Source organism: Alexandromys fortis, unplaced genomic scaffold (assembly GCF_014885135.2).
Source record: "Alexandromys fortis isolate MF-2015 unplaced genomic scaffold, M_Fortis_MF-2015_v1.1 scaffold_44, whole genome shotgun sequence".
Taxonomy (NCBI): domain Eukaryota; kingdom Metazoa; phylum Chordata; class Mammalia; order Rodentia; family Cricetidae; genus Alexandromys; species Alexandromys fortis.
Window position 1 is genome coordinate 1,468,813 of NW_026067921.1, and position 27,835 is coordinate 1,496,647.

The following is a 27,835-nucleotide window of genomic DNA, read 5'->3' on the forward strand; positions in this document are numbered from 1 at the left end:
AGAAGGTGGGCTGAGCAAGCAGCCCCTCTCCATGGCCTCTGCATCAGCTCCTGCCTCCAGGATCCTGCCCTGTTTAGTTCCTGTCCTGACTTCCTTCAGTGATGAATAGCAATGCTGAAGTGTAAGCCCAATAAACCCTTTCTTCCCCAACCTGCTCTTTGGTCCTGGTGTTTCATCGCAGCAATCACTATCAATGGCAGACCCCTCACCTGGTGCCCAGCCACCCGACACTCTGCTTTGAGGCTTTTGCTCTCCTCAGCCACACATCACCTGGAACGGGTGTAGGAGACACCCCCTAGGCCTGCTGTGGAGACAGACTAAAGAAGTGGACTTGTCGGGTGCTTATGACAAATCCACTGCACAAATGTATTCTCAGGACATTCCATATACGCTGTGCCAAGAAAATTTGGAAGCAGAGCCTGGAGTCCCGCTTCAGCTACTCTGCACCCCTGTGCCCTGGGGGTGCAGATATCTTCTCCCCTTAAGGCTGAGTTAAGGCTCTCAGACCCTAATTCTTCTGCCTTTCCAGGGACCCCTGACATTTCTGCCAGCGGTAACAGTTCCCAGGAACTGAAAGTCTCTCACAAATATTTGCTTCTGTTTTAGTGTCTTGCCAGAGGTGTAAGCTTGATTTCGAAACTGAAGAATCTGACCCGCAGACTGGGGAGGAAGTAGCCCGAAGCAGGGCTCGGGAAGCAGGGCTCGGGAAGCAGGGATCGGGAGTTCTTTTACTAGACCCAGGAGCCTGAGGTAGTCCATCAGTGTGCTGACTGAACCCAGGAGACCAAGGCCATTCCCTCCTGCTCTCTGGGCCAACCCAGTGCTTTTCTGAATTAGTCTTCATGGGCTGGGACCTAAGAGATAATGTTCACGCAACCTTCCTGTTCCAAACACTGGAGACACAGCCTCAAGAAATCAGCACTAACCTGGTTTAGGGCTGCTGAGGAGGGACAGAGGCACTGGGCCTTGGATGTTCTAGAGGCTGGAGGTTCTAGAAAACACCACAAGCCCCACTGCTCATACACACCTCCGCTCCTAACACTGTAGTCACCTGGTGTAGTCATCTGGTGTGCTCGACAAAGCTAGAGTTATCTGAAAGGAGGGAACCGCCATAGAGAAAATGCCTCCTAAGATCCAGCGGTGAGGCATTTTCTTAGTGATTGGCAGGGTAGGTCCCAGCCCATTGTGGGTGGTGCCATCCTTGGGCTGGTGGTCCTGGGTTCTGTAAGAAGCAGGCCAAACAAGGTGGTAAGATCACCCTTCCATGGTCTCTGCATCAGCTCCAGCCTTCAGGTCCCTGCTCTGTTTGAGTTCCTATCCTGACCTCCTTCATGATGAACAGCATTGCTGAAGTGTGAACTGAATAAACCCTTTCCTCCCCAACAGAAACCCTAAGGCCGCGCGTGGTGACACACACTTGTAATCCCAGCACTCAGGAGGCAGAGGCAGATGGATCTCTGTGAGTTCGAGGCTTGCCTGATCACGTTCCAGGACAGCCAGGTCTGTTACACAGAGAAACCCTGTTTCCAAAAGCAGAAAACAAAACCCTAACTAAGTCGTGGAGTGAGATGGAATCCTCGCCCTAGTTTGGGAGTGAGAAAACAGATACACCCCAGCCCCTGCATGTGCTTCTGGCAGTAGGAGGGCCAGCCGGGGTGCCTGGCTTCGAGACCCCAGATGGTGAGCCTGCAGCAGTGGACCCCAGCACAGTAGGGAGAGTGGGCAGGCTCTGGCTCAGACACAGCTGCAGAAGGTTCCTTCCTAGCAGCCCCTCCCCGGCAGAACACCAGTTCCAAATGTACAAAGCAGCCATCTGCGGTGGACTGCGCTCTTGGAAATCATCTTAGACTTTAAGGATAGTTACTGACCAGAACACACGAGACTAAAACACCTAAAAACTCAGTATTGGTGTGCAAGTACAAGGGGCACTTCCTCCCCAATTGGTAGTAACCTTATTTTTATTTTCAGTTTTTGGCAATGAGGATAAATAAGTTTCTAAATTGTAATTACAAACTTTGTGTGTATATGTGTATGTGCATATGGGTGTGTATGTGCATGTGCGTGCGTACGTCTGCCTGTGTCTATGTCTGTGGAGATGAGAGGACACCTTTGGGTGCCATTCCTCAGGAACTATCCTTGTTTTTTGAGGGTCTCTCAATAGGACCTAGGGCTTGCTCCTTAAGTTAATTGGCTAGTCAGTCAGCCCTAGGGTTCTTGCCTCCCCAGTGCTGGCATTACAAGTAAGTACCACCGTACTCCATTTTCCCTGTGGCTTCTGGGAATTGAACTTAGGTCTTTATGCTGTGGGAGAAACATTTTACCATCTGTGCTATCTCCCCAGCTCTGCACCCAACTCCCCACCTTTTGACAAAGTGACTTGCTATGTAATCTGGGCTGGTCTCAAACTCATGACCTGCCCACCTATGCAGCGTCAGCTGCCTCTGCATCCCATGTGCTGTGTGGTTACAGGTACATGTGTCTGACAGACTCCCTGTGAAAAGCCTGATGCTTAAGCTAACTTCCTGGCTCTGTAGCTCCCCGCGCATGCATCTCAGTGTCCTCCTGTGTAGAATGAGGACAGCGTGTCCCTTGGAGGGCTGCTGGGAAGACCACAGATGATGTGGGGGAGCAGGAACACAGGGCACCAATGGGAACAGGGGAACCCAGAGAGTCTTTGTTTTAATCTTCTTACCTTTGCGACCTCTGTTCTGGTCACAAAAAGGGATTTTTTTTCCCACCTGATCCATGATTTCCTGTGAGAATTCCCTCTCTTATTCAATGTCTAAGAAGCTGGGCTCGATACTACAGAAGGTGTTATTCAGAGAGCACAGCAGCAAAACGCAATAAGCCAGGAAGACGGACACTGCCGCTGTGAGGAGGACACCCAGGCAGCCCGTCAGGCTTCGCTCCTGAGGATTAACGGATCCAGGCATTAACTTTCAGCCGTGCAATGAGAAAATTAGTCAGCAATTCCCAGTGACAGCTCTTCTTTCAAACAGTAAGAGAATAAGCAAACACTAAGTCCCTGCAGTCAAGCTGAAGAGTGGGACCTGAGGGGTAAGTGACCTGCCAGTCACTGGGAAGGAGAGACCAAGCTCTGCTGCAGCTTCAGCCTTTACTGAATTCCCAGAGTTATCGGGGTCTGGGAATTTTGAGTTCAAACCCCACAAAGGCAGCAGGAACCCCACAAAGGCAGCGTGTGGCATGAGGGTGGGGCAGGCGGAGGCTTCCAGGTCTGGTTTGTGCCTGGATGGAGTCAAAAGTGTAACTATTGAGTAACAGTTGCTAAGGTCCAGGGGCACCTGGTGCTCCTCCCCTTCCACTGAGATTAGACCCATCCGTCCCTCCTGCCTGTCCCTCCTGCCGGGACCCAGCCCGTTGGAAATTGTGTTTCATGCTTTTCGCCTGATTACCCTGGAAGGCCACCCACCCGGGCATCTCGATGTCTCTGGTCTCTGCACTGCACAGCCCTTGGTCCTGGCTGCCAGGGCTGAATTCAAGAGTGTGAATGTCACTGACTGACGTTCATCAAAACACTGCGCATTGTTCCCCGACCGAGAGGTGGAACTCACTCACTTGGCAACTCCTGTTAATCTGTACTGAGGACTTGCCTGACAAAACACATTATGGTAAGAATTGCCAGCCTGAAAATGAAGCTATGTTTATGGCTCACCCCTGTTTTCCTTTCCTAAGGGAAATGACACGTCCCCTCTCTATCCTTCCCAGCCTTCCGGCTCACCCTCCCCTATCATCCACACAGCCTTAACATTTAATTTTTCCTTCATGAGTGAAGCTTTTGTTGGCGATGCCTGCAAAATTATAATAAACATCTCGGGCTCCTGCACTGGTGTCTGAGATTAAAAACACGAAACAATGAGGCTCGACATCACTGCTTTTAATATGGTGTGATGGGCGGCATCTCCCAGGGGGCCACACTGTGGCCATCTCGCCGCCGCAGCTACAAGGGATGTGTGCTGGGGAGGTGGCCCTGGATACCTCCCACAGAGGATCCAGGACTGCCGAATGGCGGCGGGCAGTTGGCAATCAGTTCATGTGAAGCCTGCCCCAGAGGCTCTCCTTCAGAGCCCAAGGCTTTCACTTTTGCCTTTCAAGTGTTGTAAAAACAAAAGGGGCTCCTCTCTCACCGGGAAGGGAAGATCTTTTATGCTCCTTTGGTCTGCCCCTCTCTGGATGAGAACACTTCCCTAAGGACAAGGCAATCTGTGAAGGGGGCCTCATTTTCTGACCAGGTTTGCAGCAGGCAGTCAGTAGTGGTTGCGGATGGCAGAGGAAGCTACGGATGTCACTGGGAATAGGGACACCTACACTTTACTGGTTCCTGTCCCTCCTTTCCTCCTTCCCTTTGGCTTGGGAAGTTCATGAGGCCACAAACAAACACAGCCTGGGTGTCTGCGGAGGAATTCCTGGCTACGCCCTGTGTTTTACTGTGGTGAAATCCAAATGTCATTCAGGGGCCCAACTCCTTGAACTTTCTTTTTCCACGCTTTGAAGCTTCACAAGGCCATGAAGGTGGGAAGTTTGATCTTCTAGCCTTGCTTCTTTTGTTGACCTTAGTGAGGTTCTGTGGGTCACAGTCTCTCCAGGGAGGACTTCTGTCCTCAGGTCTGCCTTGGCGGGGGACAGGAACTGTTCAGCACAACGCTGGCATGGAGCCTTGCCAGTTCTGAATCAGGAGATGAGCACAGAGGAGAAGGTAGGTGAGGGGCTTCCTGGGAGGTGTGAGCATCAGCTACTGCTTTCCTGGAGTGGGTGGTGTTAGTTCCTGCCTCAGCAGCAGCCTGCCCCCCTTCCCCCACCCCTGCCACCTACTCAGTCAGTTACCACATCACCTGTCGCCAGGTGCCTTTCCACCCTTGGCTGTGTGCTACGCGCACCCCTTACAAGTGCCACCAGGCACAGCCCGCTCTCTCTCCTCTTGCTTCTCTTGCCTCTCTTCTTCCTTGTCTCTTTCCTGTTCTGTTTGTCTGTCCCCCCCGCCTCTCTAATGTCCCCACTCTGACATGGGCTTTCACTTTCCCCCTCATCCAATAAACCTCTTGCACTAACTCCATCACGTGTGGCGTGTTTGCTTAGTAGCATACCTTGGCGGGGTCCGCTGAAAGGTACCCACTTTGCTTTTCTTTCTTTATCCTTTCAGGTGGGCCATGTGCCATGGGAAACCCTAGTTCTCGTGACAGGGAAAAACTTACAGGAATCAAGAGCTTTGCATGGGTGGGGGATCGTGCAGACGTCAGCCTTGGAGAGCCCGGTAACCTGGCTGGATACAGTGGTTCGGTCCAGAGCCGTGGACAGCGTCGCTCGCCGACTGCCAGGTGAGCGCCTTAGGTCAAGTGGTGGTGAGGGCGTGCCTCCTTTGGAGACCCTGGATATACAGTGGCTCACAGCTAAATTCATAGTCAAGCATCGCAGGTCGGTGATAAAAGCATCAGTTTCAATGACTTAGAAGACTGTTTCTAATTTAACTTTGATGGGTTCAGCTGTCCCCTCCATTAGTACCCCAATCTATGCTACCCAGTGATTTTAAGAACTCATAACTGGTTATTATTTTTTATTGCTGTGACAAAATGTCTGACAAACCGATTTGAGGAAGGAAAGGCTCATTGTGGTCTGATGGTTCATTCAGTCTGGGAAGGCACAGCAGTGGGCACCTTGTGTGTCCAGTCACAGCTCAATGAAGCTTTCTCTTTTCTCCCTTTTTATTCAGTCTGGGACCCCAGCCTGTGGGATAACACTCCCCACCTTCAGGGTGGTTCTTCTCTCCTCAGTTGAATCTCTCTGGAAACATTCTGGCAGACAGACTGTCCCGGAAATGTATATCCCAGGCGATTCTAAATCCAGTCAAATCGACAATGAAGACGCGCCATCAAGATGTGGAAAGTAAGACTTTCTGTTTGAAGAAATAACTGCAGCCTCTGCCTTCTGAATCAGGAGGATAAATAGCAGAAAAGAGCCCTGCATGTCTTGGGTTTGCGGCAGGTGGATAAGACAGTGATGCCTGACTAACACTGACCAGTCAGTCACACAATGTCTAGACAGCGGGGAACAAGGTGACAGCTATTCTAAATCTAGTTACTGTTGTCTTAGTTAGGTTTCTGTTGCTGCAATAAAACACCAGGAACAACAGCAACTTGGGGGAGGATTATCTCAGGTCTCACTTGACCCTGAGGAAAGTCAGGGCACAAACTCTAGGGAGGACCCTGAAGGCAGGAACTGAAGTAGAAACCACAGAGAGGCTCCGCTTACTGCCTTGCTCCCAGGGCTTGTTCAGTTTGCTTTCTTTTTTTTTTTTTTATTTTTTTTTAAATTTATTTATTTATTTATTTATTAAAGATTTCTGTCTCTTCCCCACCGCCGCCTCCCCTTTCCCTCCCCCTCCCCCAATCAAGTCCCCCTCCCTCATCAGCCCAAAAAGCAATCAGGGTTCTCTGCCCTGTGGGAAGTCCAAGGACCACCCACCCCCCCATCCAGGTCTAGTAAGGTGAGCATCCACGAAACTGCCTAGGCTCCCACGAAACCAATAGGTCCAGTAGAATCAAAAACCCGTTGCCATTGTTCTTGAGGTCTCAGTAGTCCTCTTTGTCCGCTATGTTCAGCGAGACCAGTTTTGATCCAGGCTACCCCAGGGCTTGTTCACTCACCTAGGAGTGGCCCCACTGCCAGAGAGCTGGACCCTTCCACAGCCGTCATTATTCAAGATAATACCCCCATATTTGCCTACAGGCCACTCTTAAGGAAGGCATTTTCCCAACTGTAATTCTCTCTTCCCAGATATGTCTAGATTTGTATCAAGCTGACCAAAGTTCTGATGTAAGAATCAGGTTAAATAAATATGCTCTATTAACTTTTTGCACAGATTATTAAATGGATACATTGAGACTCCTGACCCAGGTCCAATCCAAAACGGCCACTCTGCCTTGCCTCTGAGAGCTGGCTATCAGACAGCTCGACGCTTCCACAAACTGTCCACAAAGAGCTCCTGGACCATGTGGACTGCTGTCTGCAAACTAACCTCGCATCCAGTCCAACGGAAAAGAGGGAGCAAACGGGAGGCCTGAACAGAGATGTGCCGGCCCCAACCCCAGGCAGACTACCCAGCAGAGACCAGAGCCCGGAGCCTGCAGAAGATCCCATTGTCGCCTGTGGGCTTCTCTGCCAGCAATGCTTCTTACTGTAGAATTTATGCCCATCTCTTTTGGGGGGAGAGTTCAAGACAGGGTTTCTCTGAAGCTTTGGGGACTGTCCTGGGACTAGCTCTTGTAGACCAGACTGGCCTTGAACTCACAGAGTTCCACCTGCCTCTGCCTCCCAAGTGCTGAGGTTAAAGGGCATGCACCACCACTGCCCGGCTACTCATCTCTTGTATTTCTGCACTAGGTACATCATAAACCTCTCTAAAGGAACAGAAGATCCTCAAGGGTGGGAGCTTCTTTGACTTGCTCAGCTCTGGAGTGCTAATTTCAAGTACAGTGTCTAGAATGTAGTGGACACTGAATCAGCTTGCTTGGTGGATGAAGGAATGAGGATGGGAAGGAAGGTACCTCATTGTTCCTCAGAGGGCGCTCATGGAAGCGGATACGGAGCAGGTAAGAATCTAGTCTAGCATTTAGCCAAAAGTGAGAAGCCTATTATTGTTGCTAATCTCCGTCGCACTGCGAACGGGGTGTCACAGCCAGCATTTCTAAGACTGGAAGTTACTGCAGAAACACGGTTGTCAGAGAACAGCGGGAGAAAAGAGTAAAACTCGGTGCTGAACTAAGGACGCTTGGACCCAGAGGACGGAAGGATCTCTGAATACCGCCTGGAACATACCGCATACGCATGCCTGTGTCTGTGCGTGAGGACGACCCAGAGCCAGTGAAAACTCATGGCTTAGGAAACTCAGATGTGAAAAATTCCAGTTCTAAAGGCAACTTCTTTCAAATCCAACTGTGCGTAACCATGTTATTTTGTGTGCACATATACACACAACATACACAAAACCCTCAAGGATTGGACCGTGTTCCACTTGTAACCTTAACTACAGATGTTTCCAGGAATGTAATCACGTCTTTGGTTCAAAAAGTTGATCACCTTGCAACCATGTCTGTGTTTCAGGGATTGTTATGGCCAGCTTATTATTCTTATATTCACTTCTATAACCCCACCCGTGTGCCTGCCAAATCCCTTATCAGAAATTCCCTACTTGTCTACAGCCATACCACCCTGAATGTGCCCGGTCTCCCTACTTGTCTACAGCCATACCACCCTGAATGTGCCCGGTCTCATCTGGAGAGCCCCCTACTCCTAAATTATAAAACCCCTTATCTTTCACATGTCCAGTGCTGATCTCTTGAACCCCACTTTTAAGGAGAGACAGCCTATGTACAAGAATAATAAAGCTTGCTTTAATTAACTTGGCCATGATGATTTGGTTGGCGGAATTTCTCCTTAGATCTAGGGATTAACCATCGCTCAGAGGGCACATGTTCTGTTTCCAGAACCACACGGTGGCTCACAACTTCTGGTAGTTCCACTTCCTGGGGATATTAAGTTCTCTTCTGGCCTCCTTGGGTACTTGGCACACACATGGTGTATATACACACGCACACACACACAAATAAAAATAAATCTTTAAAAAATATAGAAAAGAAAAATTGTCTTCTATTAAACCATGGGGAAAGAGAAGAAGAACCCAAATAGAGGTACAGTCTCAGTTCTTACAATAAAAAAGCCAAGGTAGTGGTTTGGGGCTCAGCAGCAGAGCCTGGGCCATCAATCTGGAGGCCTGGAATTCCCTTCTCGACACCAGAAGGAAGGTGTGAAGGAGGAAAAAGGCTTCAGGTCACACAAAGTCAGAGACCTCCTGAGCAAGTGCAGCCTGTGCCACTGCCTGGGTTCACAGAAAAGGAGATGGCCAGGCTATGGTGGTGCACGCCTTTATTCCCCACACTCTCAGGCTGTGATGGCGCACGCCTTTAGTCCCCGCACTCTAGAGACAGAGGCAGAGGCAGGCGGATCTGCATGAGTTCAAGACCAGCCTGGTCTACAGAGTTCCAGGACAGCCATGTCTACACAGAGAAACCCTATCTTGAAAAACCAAAAGAGAGAGAAAGAGAGGGGGGAGGAAGAGGGAAAAGAGGGAGAAGGGGGAGGAGGGAGAGAGAGAGAGAGAGAGAGAGAGAGAGAGAGAGAGAGAGAGAGAGAGAGAGGAGGGAGATGTCTGTAAAGGACATCATAGGATAAGGAGACTCTAACACTGCACCAACTCACCAACACAATACAACAGACAGCCGAGCCAAGACACCGCCCATTTTTGTCACCTTTCCCAACTGTGCAGACGCTGTTGTGTTCTCCATAAATACATGCTGAAACCCTCAAAGATATATGAACTTCCAGACAGTTTCTAATTTTTTGAGACGTATTTAGTTTTAGGTTTATTGGAGTTTTGCCTGCTTGCATGTCTGTGTGAGGGACCTGGATCCCCTGGAATTGGAGTTACAGAGGATTGTGAGACACCGTGTGGGTGCTGAAAACTGAGCCTGGGGCCTCTGGAAGAGCAGTCAGTACTCGCGACCACTGAGCCATCTTCCCGACACCTTTGTTTCTCCTGTTCTGAAACATGCCAGCCATGACCACATTCTCGTCTCCAAGGAGGCAAGATTCACACGGGAAGTAACCAATAGTACTAAATACCTATTTATTAACTGTGGTGTTTCTGTAAACACCAACATCACGTGACCCCAGGGACTGCTTTCTGCGTCACATAAAAACTTAAGCTGTTTCCTACCTTTTGGTGTCTTGTTGGAAAACTGGGAAGAAAAATGATATTTTTATTTTATATGAAATTAAGTTAAACAGATGATTTCTGCTTTTCTTCCCATAGGATAACAGGGGAAGGGATTATAATCATGTAAAGCCTTTGGCTTTTTAATTATGTCAGAAAAACAAACCCCAGAGTCATCAGTATTGTCTATCTGGGCTTCTGAGGGCCAGTGTGGCTCTGCCCCTGGAAGCTAGACCATGTCTCACGCATGTTCAACCACTGAGGGGAATTCACTTTTAGCACAGAATATCAACACACACACACACACACACATGCACACACACGCACACACACCCACGCACACTCCTGGACAATAAAATATACTGTCTTCCATTCAAGTTGCAGATAAAAGGATACAAGCGAGAATATTTTGTTGGCACGTGGCCTAAAAGTTCTAAATTTATGTATTCTATTTTTGCTTCTTTCTTAGACTGGATTAGTTACCAGGCAACTGAAGTATTTAATTTCATTTGCTAATAGTTCCATGTGCACAGTGGCAGCTAAGCATGTGGGACTGTGGACACCAGTACAAACACAGCCCCCCACCCAGCCTCTGCTCAGCCCTCACTGTACCCCAGCACGAACCATCCTTCCGGTTTGTCTCTCTGACTGGTGCTTGTGGGGAAACTCACGCGTCTCATGCAAATGTTTATGGTGCAGATGCTTTGGTGGTCTGTCATCCTCCCTCTAAGAGATTCTGGTGAGCAGCGTTTAGAACCCTCTTTCAGACTTCTGGTTCAAGATGGCAGACCAAGCACATATGTTTTCTTCCCTTCCTAGAGAAAGGAAATAAAAATCTTTAGAAATATACCGCATAGGAAAAACAAACAGGCCAGTGTAAAAAGAGCAATCTGAGAGCAAGAGGAGTCCTCTGAAATCAAAAACACGTAAAAATGTGCTCAGGGTTTTATCTTGAGCGGAGGGCAAATTACAAATTCTGAATAAAATCACATTTTCCTAATAGCGGCAAGGATTAAATATTCTGCTTTAGGTAACAAAAGTAGAGCAGTGGGATATAGAAATTCTAAATCACCTTCTATCAAAGACGCAGACACACACACGCACACACACACACATGCACGCACACACTCACATGCACAAACACACACATGCACGCACACATACACACCGAGACACACACTCTCTTTCACACACACACACAAACTCAAACACACCAGCCCCACTGGATAGACTGTAACAGAAAAGGTGGCCAGGAGATGATCTTTGAGAAGCATGTTAGGCAGGAAACAAAAATAACTGTCAGGGAGAAACCCAAATATGCTAACAGGCATCACACGAAGGACTTAAAACTCCCTTATTAAAAGACAGACTTTTAGATTTAGGGAAATCGTATAACCACCCATATGGTACCTTGAAAGGGACTTAAATGCTACAGGGTGGCATAACTGGAAATAAACATAGTATAGTATCAATAAGAAAAAATAGGAAAAGGCATTGATGTAGTTAGACCAAAACAGAATCTCAGGACAAGCGAGCGAGCATTGTGATGTGGGTTAGATTAAAAAGCATCCCAAGTGGGGGGCATCTGGGAAGCCCAAGCTCAGAGCAGGGAGCTCCCAGGCTTCTCACTTAAAAACTGATGAACCAAGCACCGGAAAGAGAGGTGGTTTGAACATTCAGGCACAGAACTAGATGGTTTTCACATTCAAATGCAATTCTCAAATAACAGCACAAAGCATTGATGGTTAAATTTGTACAGAACACTTCAGAAATCTCACCAGTACTAGGTCACAAGTAATATCTCAATAAAACTTCCTTGGAAAGGGAAATATTAAGGCCTCCTGGAGCTCTAGCTCAAGAGTAATTTATGGAAGGAAATCAAAGGAGAAATTAGAGACAGCACTGTGATGAATGGACGGGAGCACTCAGCTCAGAGTCTGCAGGACGCATCAAAGAGACTCCAGATTCCAAGGCTCCCAGCAAGCAGAGAAGCCTGAGAATCGCTGTTAGCTCAAGAAAAAAAAATTAAAAGTTGAAGGGATTCAATAAAGAAAAAGATGATGAAAGAGAAACAAGCTGGTTTGATCGTTAGACCTAAAGATGTCACAATTAATAAAAAAGCAAGATTTAAAAAAACAAAGCCAAATAAACAGAAAACTAAAACTTAAAAAAGGTTGAACAATGCAAAATTAAGAATAAACAGGGCATGGCAATTACAGGCATGGATTTGATTTCAAAATTACCACATGCGTGTGTGTGCAAGTACTAATGATACGTCTGAAAATATAAGCAAGGAAATGAAAGTAAAATGATTCTAAAACATATAAGTTACTAAAATGAACCAGCAAGGTGCAGAGAGAACCAGGAAGCAGAACTGGAGGCGGAGGGTCCCACGTACAGATGGCTTAGGGACTTGGTGCTTTCTTTTGCCTTTAACAGTCTCGAAAGTACACATTCGCGTCTGTCGAGACGCGAAGTTATCAGAAGCTTTTCTGTTTGCTGCATGAGCTGGAGGAACCTGGATTCTCCAACAGCTAGCTTGATAGATACATACTTGTGTGGTGATATTTATTTGTGCTTTAACAAATAAAGGTTGCCTGAAGATCAGCGTGCGGAGTTAGCTACACTGGTTAGCCCTAGAGCCAGCTGTGATGGCACATGCCTGCACACCAGAGGAGGGCAGCGGGTCTCATTACAGATGGTTGTGAGCCACCATGTGGTTGCTGGGAATTGAACTCAGGTCCTCTGGAAGAGCAGCAAGTGCTCTTAACCTCTGAGCCATCTTTCTGGCCCTTCCATTTGCCACCACAACTGACTCTAGGGCTAACTAGTGTGGCTAGCTCTGCACTCTGATCTTCAGGCAAGCTTTATTTGTTAAAGCACAAACAAAATATCTCCACATATCTGAGGTAGTTGTTCTGCATCTACATTCCACCGACCTAAGAGGTAGAGAGGAACAGGATGACTCATTCGGGGCCGTCACCAGGGCTGGGTGCACCCACACATGTAGCTCTAGTTTCTTCCTGATTTCCAGGCCATCTCTGACTAAACAGTGATTTACCCTGTAATGAAAGGAATAGGTGACATCCAGAACAAGCCCAGGGACTTCAGTAACTAAAAATCACAACGACCCGTGACACCAGCAGGCTCGACCTAACTAGGAGTGGACGATCCTTCTTGCACACACACCTTGCCTGAGTGTTCTGAAACATGGCAAGCACATTTTAAAAGCCATCTTTGGTGACAGTGTGGTGTCAGCCAATGAGGTGCTCTCTGTGGGCCAGGATGTGAATTCCCTTTGGCACCTGGGTAATGATGTTGACAAATTAATTAAGTTATTTTAATTAATTATTTTCTTCTCAATCTCTTTGCTCCTGCTAGCTTGCTTCTCAAATGTGCCCACCTTAGGGTAGCCCGTGTCCATCTATGTACAAAGTGGACATGAGAGTAACGCCTTCATTGTGGACATCTTAAGTACCTAAGAGCACACCCCATGGTGCTCTGCTGAGAGCCTTCACCCACAAACCCTTTGGAGGCATGTAATAACCCTGGGAGGGAGGCAGCAATATCAGGAATTGAATTACTGAACCGAACACTTCCCAGTCAGTGGGTGAGTCAGAAACCAAATGAGAAGCTCCTGCTTTCTATCCTACCACGCTTCTTTTTCTGGGAAGCATGGCGGGGAGATAAATATCTCTCTTATTGCTGTCTACAAGATAGGAGTTGCCAGTGGCGGCCACAGTGGCCCTGCTTTATGCTACCAACACACCAGTTTCAACATTATAACTGTTCTGCTCAAACATGAAAAGTTTCAAAATTGGTAGATATTTATTAATGATCCACTATAATTAATGATGTAGAGACCCAACATTTTCACTACGGAAGGACCTGACTTAATTCCTAAAACAACCATTAGTGGAAGAAGTACCCTAGAATAAGGGGGTCCTTAACTTAAAAATTATTTGTACACACACATACACACGCACACAGCACACGCGCACGCACACACACACACACATACATGTACATCTCCACACCCAGCTAGAGAAATGTTAGGTTTAGTAATTCAATTCAATAATTCACACATATATGAGACTATGAGACTGGGCACACACACATATGTCTGTCTGTCTGTCTCTCTGTATGTATGCATAGTGGCATACATAATTGTCACAATAGTGACATACATAATTGCCTGTAATTCTAACATTCAGGAAGCTGAGGCAGGAGGGCCACAAAGCTAAGGCCATTATCTAGTAATACTTTGTCTTGAAAGAATATGTGTGTGCGTGCACGCATGTGTGTGCACGCGTGTGCCCATGAAGGCTCTAGGCACTGGATCCTTGGGAGCTGGAGTTACAGGTGGTTGGCTGTGGGCTACCCAATGTAGATCCTGGGAACTGAACCCCAGTCTACAAAAGCAGTAAGTGCTCTTAACTGCTGAGCCATCTCTCCAGCCCTTAAAATATATTCTTGCTTTTAGAAAAATCTGTTAAGCACAACAAAGCAACTCCCGTGGGCCTGTGGAGTCTTTCTTGCCGTTGTAAAAGGAGGCAGCCTTACCAAGTGGGACAGAGAGTGTGTTCTCACCTACTGCCTAAGCTTTAAACACCTTCTTGGGGAGAACACGACCAGAAGCTGCTGGGCCACCTTTGGAGGGAGAACACAGCTGACGGATGTCATGTGCCACAAATACAATCAAATAAAAAAACACTGGGGACAATATTAAAAACAGTGATGGGGAGCCTGCTGGATAAGAGGGAGTGGGGTACAGCAGGAAGGCTGCATGGGCGAGAGACGGGGGAAGGAGGTGGTTCAGAGGGAGGGAGACTTCTTTTAGCAACCATTGAGAGAACATCGTTTATGGTGATTCATGCATCAGGCCTCAGCCCGTGTCGTAGGAACATACATTCCTTAGTGCTTCTTAAGCCCATATTCACTGCAGGAAAGGAAGCCCGGATCAGGCTTTGACTCAAAGATCCACATGTCTAAGACTGTTTGCTTTGAGAGCAGTGGCTCTCACTTGACCAAGTGGTGTCACCATGTCCTTTCTCCAGATCTGTCTGCTCAGTTTAGGGCAAGCCTTGAAGGGTGCTTCTTTTATGTTCCCTTTTTATTTCACTTCGGTCAGACAGGGTCTCATGTACCCTAGGCTAGCCTCCAACTCGCTATGTAGCCCAGGCTGGCCTTGAACTCCTGATCCCCCTATCTTCCAAGTGCTGGGATTACAGCTGTGTGCTTCTTTATCCAAGTGTGCTGGATTTAATCCAGAATTAGTCTGCCTCATGCATGCACAGTAGACAAGCACATTACTAACTGAGCTACACCTGTTGGCCCTGAACTAAGGTCCAAGCAATCCTCCTGCTTCAGCTTCCCCAGTAGCTGGGACCCCAGTGACCACCATACCCAGCTAGAGAAAACTTCTACAAGAGAGGGTTACCGCTCATCCAGATACTTATGTCTGCTGAGGCAATGAGGTTGGAGCAGTCCTAAATAACTAGATAAGTCACTGATGGGTCCTAGATAACCGCCAACTGGGAGCCTTTTCCGCTCCTGTGCCAGATCCCGTGGTTACTGCAAACCTGGGTGGGGGTGGCACGGGCAGAGGGACCGCCACCCAAGGAGTGTTGTCATCTTCCATGCAAAGCCAGCTGTGCGCACCTTGGGAAACCTTCACTTTCGCAATCACCTAAAGATGTTGAGACGAGGTAGGAATGAGGCTTGGTGTTCTCTGCCTCATGCAGGACCCAGCCTCGGGGGGGAAGGCGCTAAAAGTGGCCTCCTAATAGTCTCTCAGAATTTCCAGACACTTTCATTTTAAGCCGGTGGATAGGCTGGGTCATTTATCTCTGCCCCATCTGTGCCGGAAAAATCAACCTTGGAGTTCACCTGACAAGTCCCATTTTTCTACACCAGCCTGAAGGACTGTTTCCTCTCCTGACACAGAAACCTGTGCTCATGCTCGCTCGCTCTCTCTCTCTCTCTCTCTCTCTCTCTCTCTCTCTCTCCCTCTCTCCCCATGTTTGTCAGACCTACTTCTCATCAAGCTCCAGGGCTCTGTCTGTCCCCACCTCACCAGCCGAAACATGGGTGACGGAGACTGAACTCAGGACTCCACATTTGGGTAGAAACCTCTTGAAAAACAAGGTGAAGTTGTGATTAAAGAAGAAACCAGCTCTTCCTCCTACAGTTACCACGGCTGAGTTCTGAAACACTGGCCAAGGAAGCAAAGGTGTCACAGAACAAGAGATCAGTTTGCTAAAGTAAGCGTAAAACAAAGACTGGAGGAAAGAAGAGCTACAAATGAATGAAGGCCCTGAGCTAAGCACAAAAGGCAGATCGGGAAGGCTGACCCTGGGGGAGTGGGAAGTGAGGCCGGGATGCACAAACAAGGGCCTCGAGGATCGCTGGGGAGCAACATCAGCTGCCCTAATTACTTAAGATGAAAAACTAAGGCTTTTGATTAAGACCATCAAATAAAAAAGCAGAAATTACCAAAGCCTTCATGTCTCAAATGCTTTTTACCTCCCTGTCATCTCCCACAGGTCTTTAGAAACAGACAATTAAGACAAACAGTAGTTAGAACAGTTGAGATCTTGGCCAGTCTTGGTCAGGTCACTCTGAAGGCTTGGGACTTGGGACCCGAGATCCTGTTCTCGTTCTCCTGGCTTCAGATCCATACAGCCCCCTGCACAGGCCACAGTTGCCGCTCCCTCTGCCAATTAAGTGTTTCCGTTATCATACTTCCCGCTTCTTATTCACCCAGCATTAATCCCCTTAAAATTGGTCTTTGCTAGGGAATTTTGTTTTTTAAAACCCAGTATGCATTTAATAAAAGCAGCCAGCCATGGTCTCAGCTTGGCTGACGGGCAGGCAGCCTCCCTGCTTCTCCTTGTCTGCGAGTCCCGCCTGTCTCTGCCACTTGGTCAAAGTCTTGCCTTTCTGGGTTAATAGACTGCCTTCGAAAATGGCAGTTAATCCTGGGATGACAAAATGTTAAGCCGCCCAAGGAAGAATTAAATATTTCAGAAGAGGAGGCGGTTAAAAACTGGCAAGTGCTATTTTAGATTCTTTGAAAATTTAAGTAGAAAAGCAGAAAATAGAAAATGGCTTGTCTCGGGTAAAATGGAGCAAAGTTCGCTTCTGAGACTTTTAATAACATGGGGATGGGGCAGGCAGGGATAAAACAACAGCAGCAGGCTGGGATGAAAGGTGATGGACCACTGGGTACAGCAATGGGGATGCTCTGGTGGAGGGAAACGGGGCTCGAGTTTGGGAGTTCCTCCAGTATGGCAAGGGAATATGATTTGAAAGCTAAAAACCGACCCAATTTCTTTCTCTTGGACTGGAAAAGAAAGCAAACCTTGCATTCTTGGAGAGTTGGTCCTGGCATCTGTTGCCAGGGTTGGGTCCTGGCTTTGAACCTTGCCTCTACTGGGCTGAGTTAAAATCAGGAAGGGCAGAAGAGCCGTGGGTGGAGGGGGTAGATCAGTAGGCTGCGTGTCTTGAGGTACCAAGTCATCAATACAAGCCAGGCTGTGATGATACAATGGCCACACAGACTTAACCTGGACACATTTTTTTCCCCGTACACAGAGTGAGAGAGAGAGAGAGAGAGAGAGAGAGAGAGAGAGAGAGAGAGAGAGAGAGAGCACTTTTCCCTCCATGACAGAGGGAAACCAGGTAATTGTAAAAACGCTGCAATCATTTTCCTACCCTGCACTTTAACAATCCAATTTATTGCTCTGCTCCTCACAGCTGCTTCCTAGGGCTCACGGATGGAGGTTCAGTCCTATTAGTGGGATCTGAATGGCGGGGTTGAGGATTTATGTATTTACGGCTCACTTCAGAGAGGCCCAAGTGAGTGACTTCAATTGTTTTAATTTGCTACACCCGTCTCCAGCCGCCGCGGGGTGTTTAAAAGGGACTAAAATTCTCTGGCGCACTGCTACAGGGTCCTGGCTGGCACACGTGGGCTGGATGTGGCACATTCTTGGCACCTTTCATAGATGGGCTCCGTGCAGACCCTTCTAGAACCACTGGCTGGTAGAACTCCTGCAGGCACCTCATGGGGTTCGGAAGCTGATGTGGCTCCAAGACACTAGAATCTGTGGCTGCCAGACCCCTCCCACTATCCATGCCCATGACAGTGCCAGGCCTCTAGGTCAGAGACCTGTAAATGCTGGGTTATTTCACTGAGAGGATACAGGATGGGGCCCATGCATGTACCTCCCTGCACAGAACCCAGACAAGAACCCGAGGAAACGCTAACCTCCCATTGTGTCTGCGCACCCCGGAAAAGTCTAGGGCGTCATGAGTGGGCCTGTGCTGCTCACTGAAGGACTGCACCTAGCTGCAATTGCTAGTGAGCCACCCTTGGAAGGAAAACGAACCCCACTTCTACATCGAGACCTTGATATTGTTGGGCTGTAATGCTTTAATTAAGTGGCTATTTTAATCTGAACTTCTCAGAGGACCATGGCTTTGGGGCTGCATCTTTGCTCAGATGTAAGCAGCTACTGGTTAGAAACCTGGGTGCTGGAGTCTGTGGGCCTGACACTTATTTTTGGCTGAGGATTCAGGCATGACCCCCGGACATCTGTGTGATGTGAGCATTGATTGTACCCTAACCCCAGGGGCAAATGACCCAGCAGAAGGATGTGTTGTGTGCAAGAGTTACATTGTAAGGGCTCAGCAGGGCTCAGGTTGGGAGGTTACAGCAGCCACCAACCCTGTTGGGTGGTGGAGATGGGGGCAAAGTGGGGTCCTCATGAAGTAAATAAAGACCCCACAGTCTAGCATAAGTCAGAGGTGATGGGTGACCTAGTTCTTCTTGGTGGGTTGGGAAAGAGAAGAAAATGAAAGCAGAGTTGTTGTGGGAGCTCCTTCCGCTCCTTCAGCCAATAGTTGTTGAGAGACCACACCCCCAATGGGCTGGTATCTCAACGGCTATTGGCTAAAGGAGCGGAAGGAGCTCCCGCAACACTGAGTCCAGGTGTGGCAGCACCACGAGGCTGACGAAAGGGACCACTTGGTTTTTAGAAAGTTTAGCACTCAGAAGGCTGAGGCAGGAGACTTGCCACGAATGCAAGATAATCATGGGCTACAGATCCCGTTTCCAAAACAAAACAGACCCCACCCCCTGAGCCCCCGAAAGGCAAAAGCAAAGATAATTTAGGAGGTAACAGGACAAGAGAAGTTACCCATCCAGGGCTCACCTCAGAGAGGCGGGGGCAATGTGGGTGCTGTTTTAATTTGCCACGTGTTCTCGCAACACTGACCATACCCCTAGCTTTCTGCTCACTACCAAACAGCCTCAGCAAACAGCGAAACGGCAAATCTCTGTGTTTATTCTACACAGGTTGCTCTCAGGAAGGAGGCTAACAGCCAGAGACTGAGAAATCACAGTCCTTCAAATCCCTTTGCTTTTTAAAACCGGAAAAAACCACAACAGCCTCTTCAGCCAAGGAGCACAATGAACTCAGATTTGCTGGTGGCGGTCGGATGGATGCTGAGGCCTGCCTGCCTCATGGTTAGTGGCAGTAAGGAGGTGTTTAAGGGAGGCTGTGAAGTATCTGCCTCCATCCCCTGAGTGTGCAGCAGGCAGCAGAAGAGGGGTGGTGCCGGCGAAATGTCTGACTGTGAAGCAGAGTGCCATTTCCAGAAGGGAATCAGCAACCCACAGGCCAAGCTATTTACGATGCCCTTGCTTTTCACAGGTAATTTACAGAGAGCGTGAGAGCCTGCTGCCGGCACCAGCTCTCTGTGTCCCAGAGGAGTTGGGCTCCTGGAGCTGCAGGGCAGTTTGTTCTGAAGGGCAGCAGAGGGTCACTCGGGCTGTTTTCTCAGGTTCACCGTCTAGAGTCCATCCTGTGATCACCTCGCCTCATGTTTGACGGTTTTATTTTATTTTTAAAATTTTAATAATCAGGAAAAAAACCCAACCAACAAACAAACAGAAAACCATCTCCCAGGGCCTTGTTTCTCATTTCTCATTTCTCAGGGTGGCTCCAGAGACCAGCATCCTCTCCCTGGGAGCTGGTCAGACAAGCCCTGGCTGTGGGAAAAAGCTTTTTCACAAGATCCCCATGCAGACCCACAGAGCCGCAGGAATCCTATCCCCGTGTAGGTTCTCATGGGCCGGGAGACCTGGGGACAGGGCTGTTTCCATCAGGTGGTTTAGGTAAATTAGTCTACACTCTGAGCTGGGTCAGATCTCCAGGGACAGGGAATAAAGGGGTGGGTGGAGTTGGGCTCTGTGGTTCTTGTTAATCCCCTCTCCTTCAGCTCCCCCTTCCATTCTCCACTCCTTTACATAAAGCAGGGTTTCATGTAGTCTAGGCTGGCTTTGAACTCATGCTACAGCCACAGATGATTCTGACTTTCTCATTCTCCTGCCTCTATTCCCCGAAGGCTGGGATTCTAGCCAGGGCATTGAGTATGTTAGGAGAGCCCTCTACCAACTGAACCATAACCCAAGCCCTTTCCTTAGTAATTTTACAAGAAGAACTCCACAGGATAGAAAGCCCCCTCAGCTGCAGAGAGACCACAGGACTCTCCACTGTTACCTCGCCGCCGCATGGGTTATGCAGGCACACATCTTCTGCTATTATTACTCTAATTCCAGAGGGAAGGCTGACCACACTCTGCTTGGTTCCAGGACTCAGACCCACTCCTTTCCATCTTGGCTGTCCTCTGGTCACAAGCCCTCATTTCTCTCCCGTGTTTTCACTCCAAGAGTCACACTGGCTCCCAGCTTCCATCCCTCACGGGCTGAGGTTGCCCAGGACTCACCTGCCACTGTGTCATCTGCTGCTCAGTGCTCCCCACTTTACAGTTTGTCTGTGATGCCTGCATCCCTTCTTCTCCCTCTGTGGCACTGCTGTGGCTTTGGAGGGCTGACAGGAAGGGACTTCATCGATGGCTTCCTCCCCTCCAGACAGCATAGGGAAGCCAGGGTGCAGGCTCCCTTTCCATGCAGGCCCATCAGCTCAGGCCTTTGCAGCTCCCTCTGGAACCTGCAGGTCAGTGCAGTTCCCAGACTAGACATGGCCGCATCTCTGCAGGTTCTTTCTGTTTGGTTCATAGTCCCTTTATCAAACAGGGTTTCTCTGTAACTTTGAAGCCTATCCTGGAACTAGGTCTTGTAGACCACGCTGGCCTCGAACTCACAAAGATCCACCTACCTCCGCCTCCAAAGTGCTGGGATTAAAGGCTTGCGCCATCACCACCCCACCACCTGGCTACAACACCAGTGTGGCACCTGCTGCCTCTGCGGGGTGGGGGGGGGGGCTGACCGAGCTGCTCTACACACACCACATTCCTTAAGGTTCCCTCCCTTGTTCTCCTCCTGTTACAACCAATAGACAGCTTCCTTCACGGCCTCACACACAGCATATTCAAAACGTCCCGGGTGGTGACAGGTCATGCTGTTATTCCTAGAAGCCGAGTGTTATCACTTGCTCCGTCCAGGTTTTCATCTGCCATCACCACCCATCGTACCTAACACAGCATCTCGGGAGTCAGAAGGGGAGAGACCTCAGACTTTTTGGTCTAACTCAGGCCTGGGGAGTCCTCGCCCGAGCTCCCTAGGTGGTGTAGAATGTGGGGCACACAGACCTCCCATCTCAAGTTCCTGATCCCTTAAACTGCCTTCCTGATGGCCTGAGACTCCCACCTCTCACTTCAATCAATCCATCGCTGGGCCAAAGACAGTTTGGAACGTCAGCCCAGCTTACACCCTGCCTCGGGTCCCCTGGATGCTATGTCCTGGCATACAATCTAGGTGAGCCACCATCTTCCTAGCTAGGGGACGGCCAGCAACCCTCTCTCCACTTTAACCCGAGCAGCCTCTCTACTCCACTGCCGCCCAGTGGAGGGTCTGTCCCACTCCTGATTGTCCTTTTAGAGTCTAGACTGCTCGGGGAAACCCCCAAGGACTCTGCTTTTCCCTCATTTCCAGTCTCTTACTTTCTGTCCCACTTACCACCAAACAATTAATCACGTCCTACTTCTGGCTGGCGTGAATAACCTCAAAAGACACAGTTAACTCTTTAACAGCCTAGGCCCAATAGCCCAATCACAGCACTTTCCAGAAGTGTGGCTACTCCAGTTGAGCGTTTCTCCAAACCTCTCAGCATCCAGGATCCAGCAGGGCAGGCTAGAAACCAAAGATGAGTACAGTCCCCCCACTTTAGGACATGACATTGATAGGAATTCACAAGGAGAGTCTCATGGGGCCACTGCAAACCAGAGTTGGCACCCCGGAGGGCACTCCAGCTCCCACCGTCCTCCCAACCGTCCAACTTTCAACTGGACCCTACTTTCTATATAAACCTGGCCTCATTACAGCTGATCACACACACTACAATTTCTACTTGAATATAGGTTGTGATGTACACATCTTTTTTCTCTTTTTTTTTTTCCAAAGACAGCAAAGTGCTTCTGTGTCTTGACCCTCATGTGACACTTTGCCGTGCAACACCCACACTACCTCTGCCCTAAGGTGTGAGATCCCTCACTGCCCCCTGCCTGGGGAAAGCAGTCACTTTAACAGGCTGCCTTTCCCTTCTGCCACCCAGTCAAATCCACGGCCTCCGTGGCAGCAAGGATTGAGCAAGGAGTCGATGAGGTCATTCTCCTCACCACCATCTCTGTTGCTACAAGGTTGCCCTGCTATGACCTCCTGCCCAGAAAATCACCACTCACTCAACTCTTCCTCAGTTCCATTGAGTGGCCTCATGAACCCATGCGTCCTAGTTAGTCTTCAGTGCCGACTTGACCCAGAGAGGGCCAGGAACTAGCAGATGGATTACATGAGGCAGGGCAAAAGTACAGAAAAGAATGGGGCCACAGTGGCCATGAAAGCATGGACTCAGAGTTTCTAGAAGAAACCATATAGAACAATGTCTTGTCCAATCCAGTGTGCTCACACATCACCTGTGTGTTCAATCTGGAACCCTTGGGAGAGCCCAGACTCTAAGAAGCTCCGGTGAGTCACTTTGAGTCCCAAGATTCCAGATGACCCAAATCAACCATCTGGTTTTATAAGCTGAAGACTAAAATGGTGACTGTAAGAAATGGCAATAATCTAAAGCAGGACCTGTAACTTCTGTCCCCAGATCCTTTCAAGAGAGGATCTTAAAATGGACACAGGTTATGAGGTGAATGCTTTCTCTGTCCTTACAATCAGCTTTGTTTGGGATGTCACGGGTAGACACTGCTCTGTTTTGAGGACTCAAAGCCTGAAGAGGACTTGATTTAGCTGTACGAACCTAAGACAGACAAACAAACAAACAAAACATCTGGGACACTTAGAACAGGACTCAGGATCATAGAAAGCAAGGGACTCACTACCTGGGACACGCGGGACCCAGCTTCTGCAGGAAGGAGAACCGCCCCGCTTCAACAGGACATTTGCATAACGCTCTTCCAAGACATTTGCATAACGCTCTTCAACACTGCCAAGTCTTACTGACCCAGAATGCTAGTTACCTGTCTGACTTCTTTGATAAAAGACTCGATTCGAGCAACCGAAGGGAAGAGTGACTTCTTTTGGTTTGGAGTTTAAGGGGCACAGTTCATCAAGGCAGAGAAGCCACAGCATCAGAAACAGCCGTGGCCGTGGCGGTATAATGCACTTGCTCACATCTGCACAGACTGGAAAGTAGAGACATGGTAGGAAGTGGTACCCAGCAATAAATCACACGGTCCACCTCCCTGACTTCTACTTCCTCCAACTAGGCTCCATTTCCTAGAGGTTCCGCAACCTTCCCAAACAGTCCCACTGGCTGGGGACCAAAGCACTTGAGCCTGTGAGGGACAGCTCACATCCAAATCATGTTGGAAAGGAGAGCAGGAATTGGTTTCTGGAGCAGTGTGTCGTTCCCAGTGGGAATGGTCCAGCAGCCTAAGTGACTTGGCAGTTTCCAAAAGAGCTCACCCTTCAGTTCCACCCTGAGCCTGGATCACAGGACTGCAAGGAGCAAAGCCCCTGTACTTGTTACCACACCATCCTAACCCTTAACTGACAGCTTAGAAACCAGTGCTCTGGGATAAAGAACCACTTGGTCCAGGCCCAGAATCTGCTCACAGCTCATGTTAATGCCCAACCAGGTTCAGGACACACCAGGTAGATGGCCCTCTTCACCCTGGGGTGGTGTAATCAAGGACACGTGTTGCCTGTATGCCCCCTGGTGGTCATATCAGAAGGTGACTCCAGGGGCCCATTGCCTGGGTTGAGGAAGGAGAAAAGAGGGTGGCTGGGTTCTTCAACCCTCTGATTCTATTTGAGGAGCAACACCACGAAAGAAGAAGATGAAGAGCCACCTCCGTTACGGGAAAGGCAATCTAGACATTCCAGTATGTACCAAGTATGAAGAAGGGATCAAGACTGAGTTGTCTTCTCCAAGAGCGGAGGGCGTTGTTTCTAGAAGATGCTCCTTCAAGTGCATTTGCAATTAACTGAACATTTGATGGGGGACAGATTTCCTGCAAGTGTGAGCAGCTTGCCTGGATGAATCCCGAGCCATGCAGAATGCACAACTATGGGGACAGGCCATGGAGGAAGGGTGCCGTGTCTCCCCCCATACACAGGGAAAGCAAAGGAAGAAGCTTCCACCGAGAGGCTCCAGGGATGAAAAACCGAAGTATGGGCATTACCAGCTCCCATCCTTATCCTACCCCTTCCTCTGTCTTGAGAACTTGCCCTCCCACTCACTGGGTGGGGAGCATCCTTGTCTGCCCCGACTTTTCGTTGCCCGGGCAACATGCGCTGGCCGATAGAATGAGGCAGGGGCATGTGTGCTGCCCCAGAGTCCATGTCGAGAAAATTCGCGTGCTAGCTCGTTTGTCTCTTGTTGCTGCAAGCGTAGCTCGCCTAACTGTCTGCTGGCCCACAGATGAGTGGAGGTACCCAACCAACCCTGGACCCAAGGAGCAGGGAACACAGACACACAGCTGTGACACCCGAAGCACGGGGACCGCCAAACTCCAGAGAAGCTTAGCTATAGCAGCCCTGTGGGTCTGTGCTAACACCTGTGGGCTGTAGAGTTGCTGAGTTCTGAGATCGTTCTTACCTCGACCACTGGTACCTGGAACAGGGGCCCCGGAACAGATGCAACTGTCACCAGCTCCACCCAGATTGCCAGGCCAGGATTCTGCTCCAGGCAGCCCTTGGTCCCAGAGAGCAGACTACTGAGCTCTTTAATGGAGGGGCTTTGGCAACTTGAGTATTATCAATTATGCAATTGTTTTCATTCCAGCACGCTGCTGATATTTCTACACAGTATGCAAGAGAGAGAGAGACAGAGAGAGACAGAGAGAGACAGAGAGAGACAGAGAGAGACAGAGAGAGACAGAGAGAGACAGAGAGAGAGAGAGAGAGACTTTTCGTCCTGCCTATTGGCTGGAGAGGGGGACACTTTTACTAATAATGAACTTTGCTAGGCCACATGCCTTTCCTCGGGTCTCCTGGTGTCTCCTAAGCTCCTCATCCATCCTCTGGAGGCCTACAGCTCCCTTATGCACTGTGGGATCTCTCCCAAGCTTTCAGTTAACGGTTTTCTGGGAGGGAGGGACAGGAAAGTCCACAGTCTCACTAATTAAATGATTCTCCCCTCCAGCTCAGTTGCCCACCACGAGTCTGGCTGAGGTCTTCTTTATGACCGCCTTATCTTAGCAAAATCTATTTTTCTGTGCCTCTCGTTCCTCAACAGGAGAGCTTAACGGTTGCTGTTGTTAAAATAGCGTGTAGGTAGGAAAAACCCAAGCCTATGCTCACACACAGAGAGACTTGTATTAGCCTTCGGTTACTATATCAAAACGCCCCACACAAGAGAAACCGTTTCCTTTGGTTGGATCCAGTTGTTTTGAGCCTGTGGGGATACATTAAAGTGTGCGTGTGTGGTAGCACAAAGCTGCTCACCCCATGGCAGGAAAGAGAAAGAGAGAAAGACCAATGGGCTGGTGCCCTTTGTCACCTTCAAGGACATTACTCCAGTGATCTAAGGGTCTCACACTAGACCCAACCCCTTAGAGATTCTGCCACCCCAACAGCGCTGCTAACAATTCTCTAACACACGGGGACCCTTGAGGGGCGTTACTCATTTGGTTTAGGGGCACAAAGTAAGCCGGGCACAAGGCAGTGGGGTTGTGGACTACATAAAGATTCCTGGTCACAGAGGTAAATGGTGCTGAGACCCATCGCTACATGGGCGAGGCCTTGCCTCCCATGAAGCATGGAGCTGCCCAGGTCACCTGCCTCTAACTTGTACAGAGGCTTTGTGGCAGCCCACCAGGGCAGTAAGCCTGGAGATATGTTTGAGCTGAGACTTTTTTCAGGCAAAGTGAAGACGATCGCTGCACTCAGTGGTTTGAAAAGAAGAACAATGAAAAGGGGGCTAGAAAAACAGGCTTCCCTCTGCTCCGAGGAGTCTAACAGGGCACGTGGAGAGGCTGGCCCAGAGTCGGGGCCTTGTCATACCCGGCAACTGCTCTGCCACTGAGCTACATCCCTAGCCTCTGCTCTGTGTGAGCGTGTGTGTGCATGTGAGCAAGTGTGAGTGTCTGTGTGTCTCTCTATGTGCTAGTGAGTGTGTGTGTACGTCTGTCTCCATGTGTGTGTGAGACTCTGTGTGTGTGTGCCTGTGAGTGAGAGCATGTATGTGTGTGTGTGTGTGTGTGTGTGTGTGAGAGAGAGAGAGAGAGAGAGAGAGAGAGAGAGAGGGAGAGGGAGAGCGCGCGCGAGAGAGCGCTCCTGTGCATGCACAACTTGTGCAGAGGTCAGCCTTAAATATTGTTTCTCAGAAACTCTTCACCTTCTAGACTTGAATTCCAGAAGACTGGACTTTCCTGACACCTACCCTCCCCCCTGCCTGTTTGCTATATAACAGCTTCTGAGGATATGTAGGGTATTAGATGACTAGAATTACTTTAAAATGATAGTTTATGGGATGGTTGTTAATGACTTTAACACAAGGATATAAGTAGATGTAACCTGACTTTGTTAAAACTAGGCTTTCTTCTTTTTTATTTGATTAAAATATAACTTCAAAAAAAAAAAAAAAAAAGAAACTCTTCACCTTGGCTTTTGAGGCACCTGGCATGGAACTTGCCAAGTAGTCTAAGCCGGACAGCGAGCCCAGCCGGACAGCGAGCCCAGCCGGACAGCGAGCCCTAGGCATCTGCCTCACTCTGTTTCCCCAGGGCTGGGATTGCAAGTGTGCACTAGCACACCTAGATTTTTAATTTTTTTCCTAAAATTCTTTCATGTGTGCTGGGCTGGTGCTCAGAGTTTCAGGCAAGCACTTTACCAGTCATTTCTCCCACCCTCCACCCCCCTCCTTGGCCTTTTCCTTTGTCCAGTTGTTTTTTGAGACAAGATCTCACTCAAGCTGGCCTTGAACTCACTACACATTCCAAGCTGGCTCCTGTCCCTGTGGCCTCTGTTTCCCAAAGGGCTGGGATTCCAGGCATGCACCATTAATCTCCACAGGACCTTGGACCATCCTCAACAGCAGTGCTAGAAGCTGTTTGCACACCAACCAGGCTTGAGAAATGCTGTGATGTTTCTGGTCTCTTTATTCTAGGCTTAGATGCTCAGAAGCCAGCAGCAGGTCAACCAAACAGACCACAAAAGGGGGGAGATCACCTCTAGTCATGTATGTTTAAATTCTAGGGTTAAAGCTCCAACTGTAGCCTTTGTGTCTTGTTAACACCTAGTAACTCAGAACCTCCCCGTGTCCCCGTGTCTGGGCCTGGAAGGGGACCCTGGGCGAGGGAACAGCTTGGGAGGTGGCCTGGTCCCTGCCAAGTGGCCTCTGACTGCACACGAATGATAGCAAAGAGCTCGGCCACCCAAGGCAATTAGGGAGGATGAGACACGGCACACGCCAGGCAGCCGGGGGAGCACAGGGGGATCTGATTATCCCTCTGTCTTATTTAATAGGAGTTAATAGTTGGAGAGGAATAAAAGAATAGTGTGTGAAGTTCACTGCCAATACCGTCTAATATGCATGCTATGTTTTTATTTCAAAGAGGATAAAGGCCCAA

General features: G+C 49.0%; 1 long non-coding RNA gene across 1 annotated transcript in view; it reads right to left on the reverse strand.

Annotated features, from left to right (window-relative positions):
* Positions 1 to 3,915: 3,915 nt before the first annotated feature.
* The window catches only part of LOC126501173 (uncharacterized), an 87,476-nt gene continuing 63,556 nt past the window's right edge, over positions 3,916 to 27,835 (reverse strand). The window contains exons 3-5 of the long non-coding RNA XR_007591557.1: positions 10,456 to 10,599; positions 5,211 to 5,940; positions 3,916 to 4,684 (exon numbers count right to left, since the gene is read on the reverse strand). This is a non-coding gene — a long non-coding RNA (uncharacterized lncRNA). The remainder of the gene's footprint in view (positions 4,685 to 5,210; positions 5,941 to 10,455; positions 10,600 to 27,835) is intronic.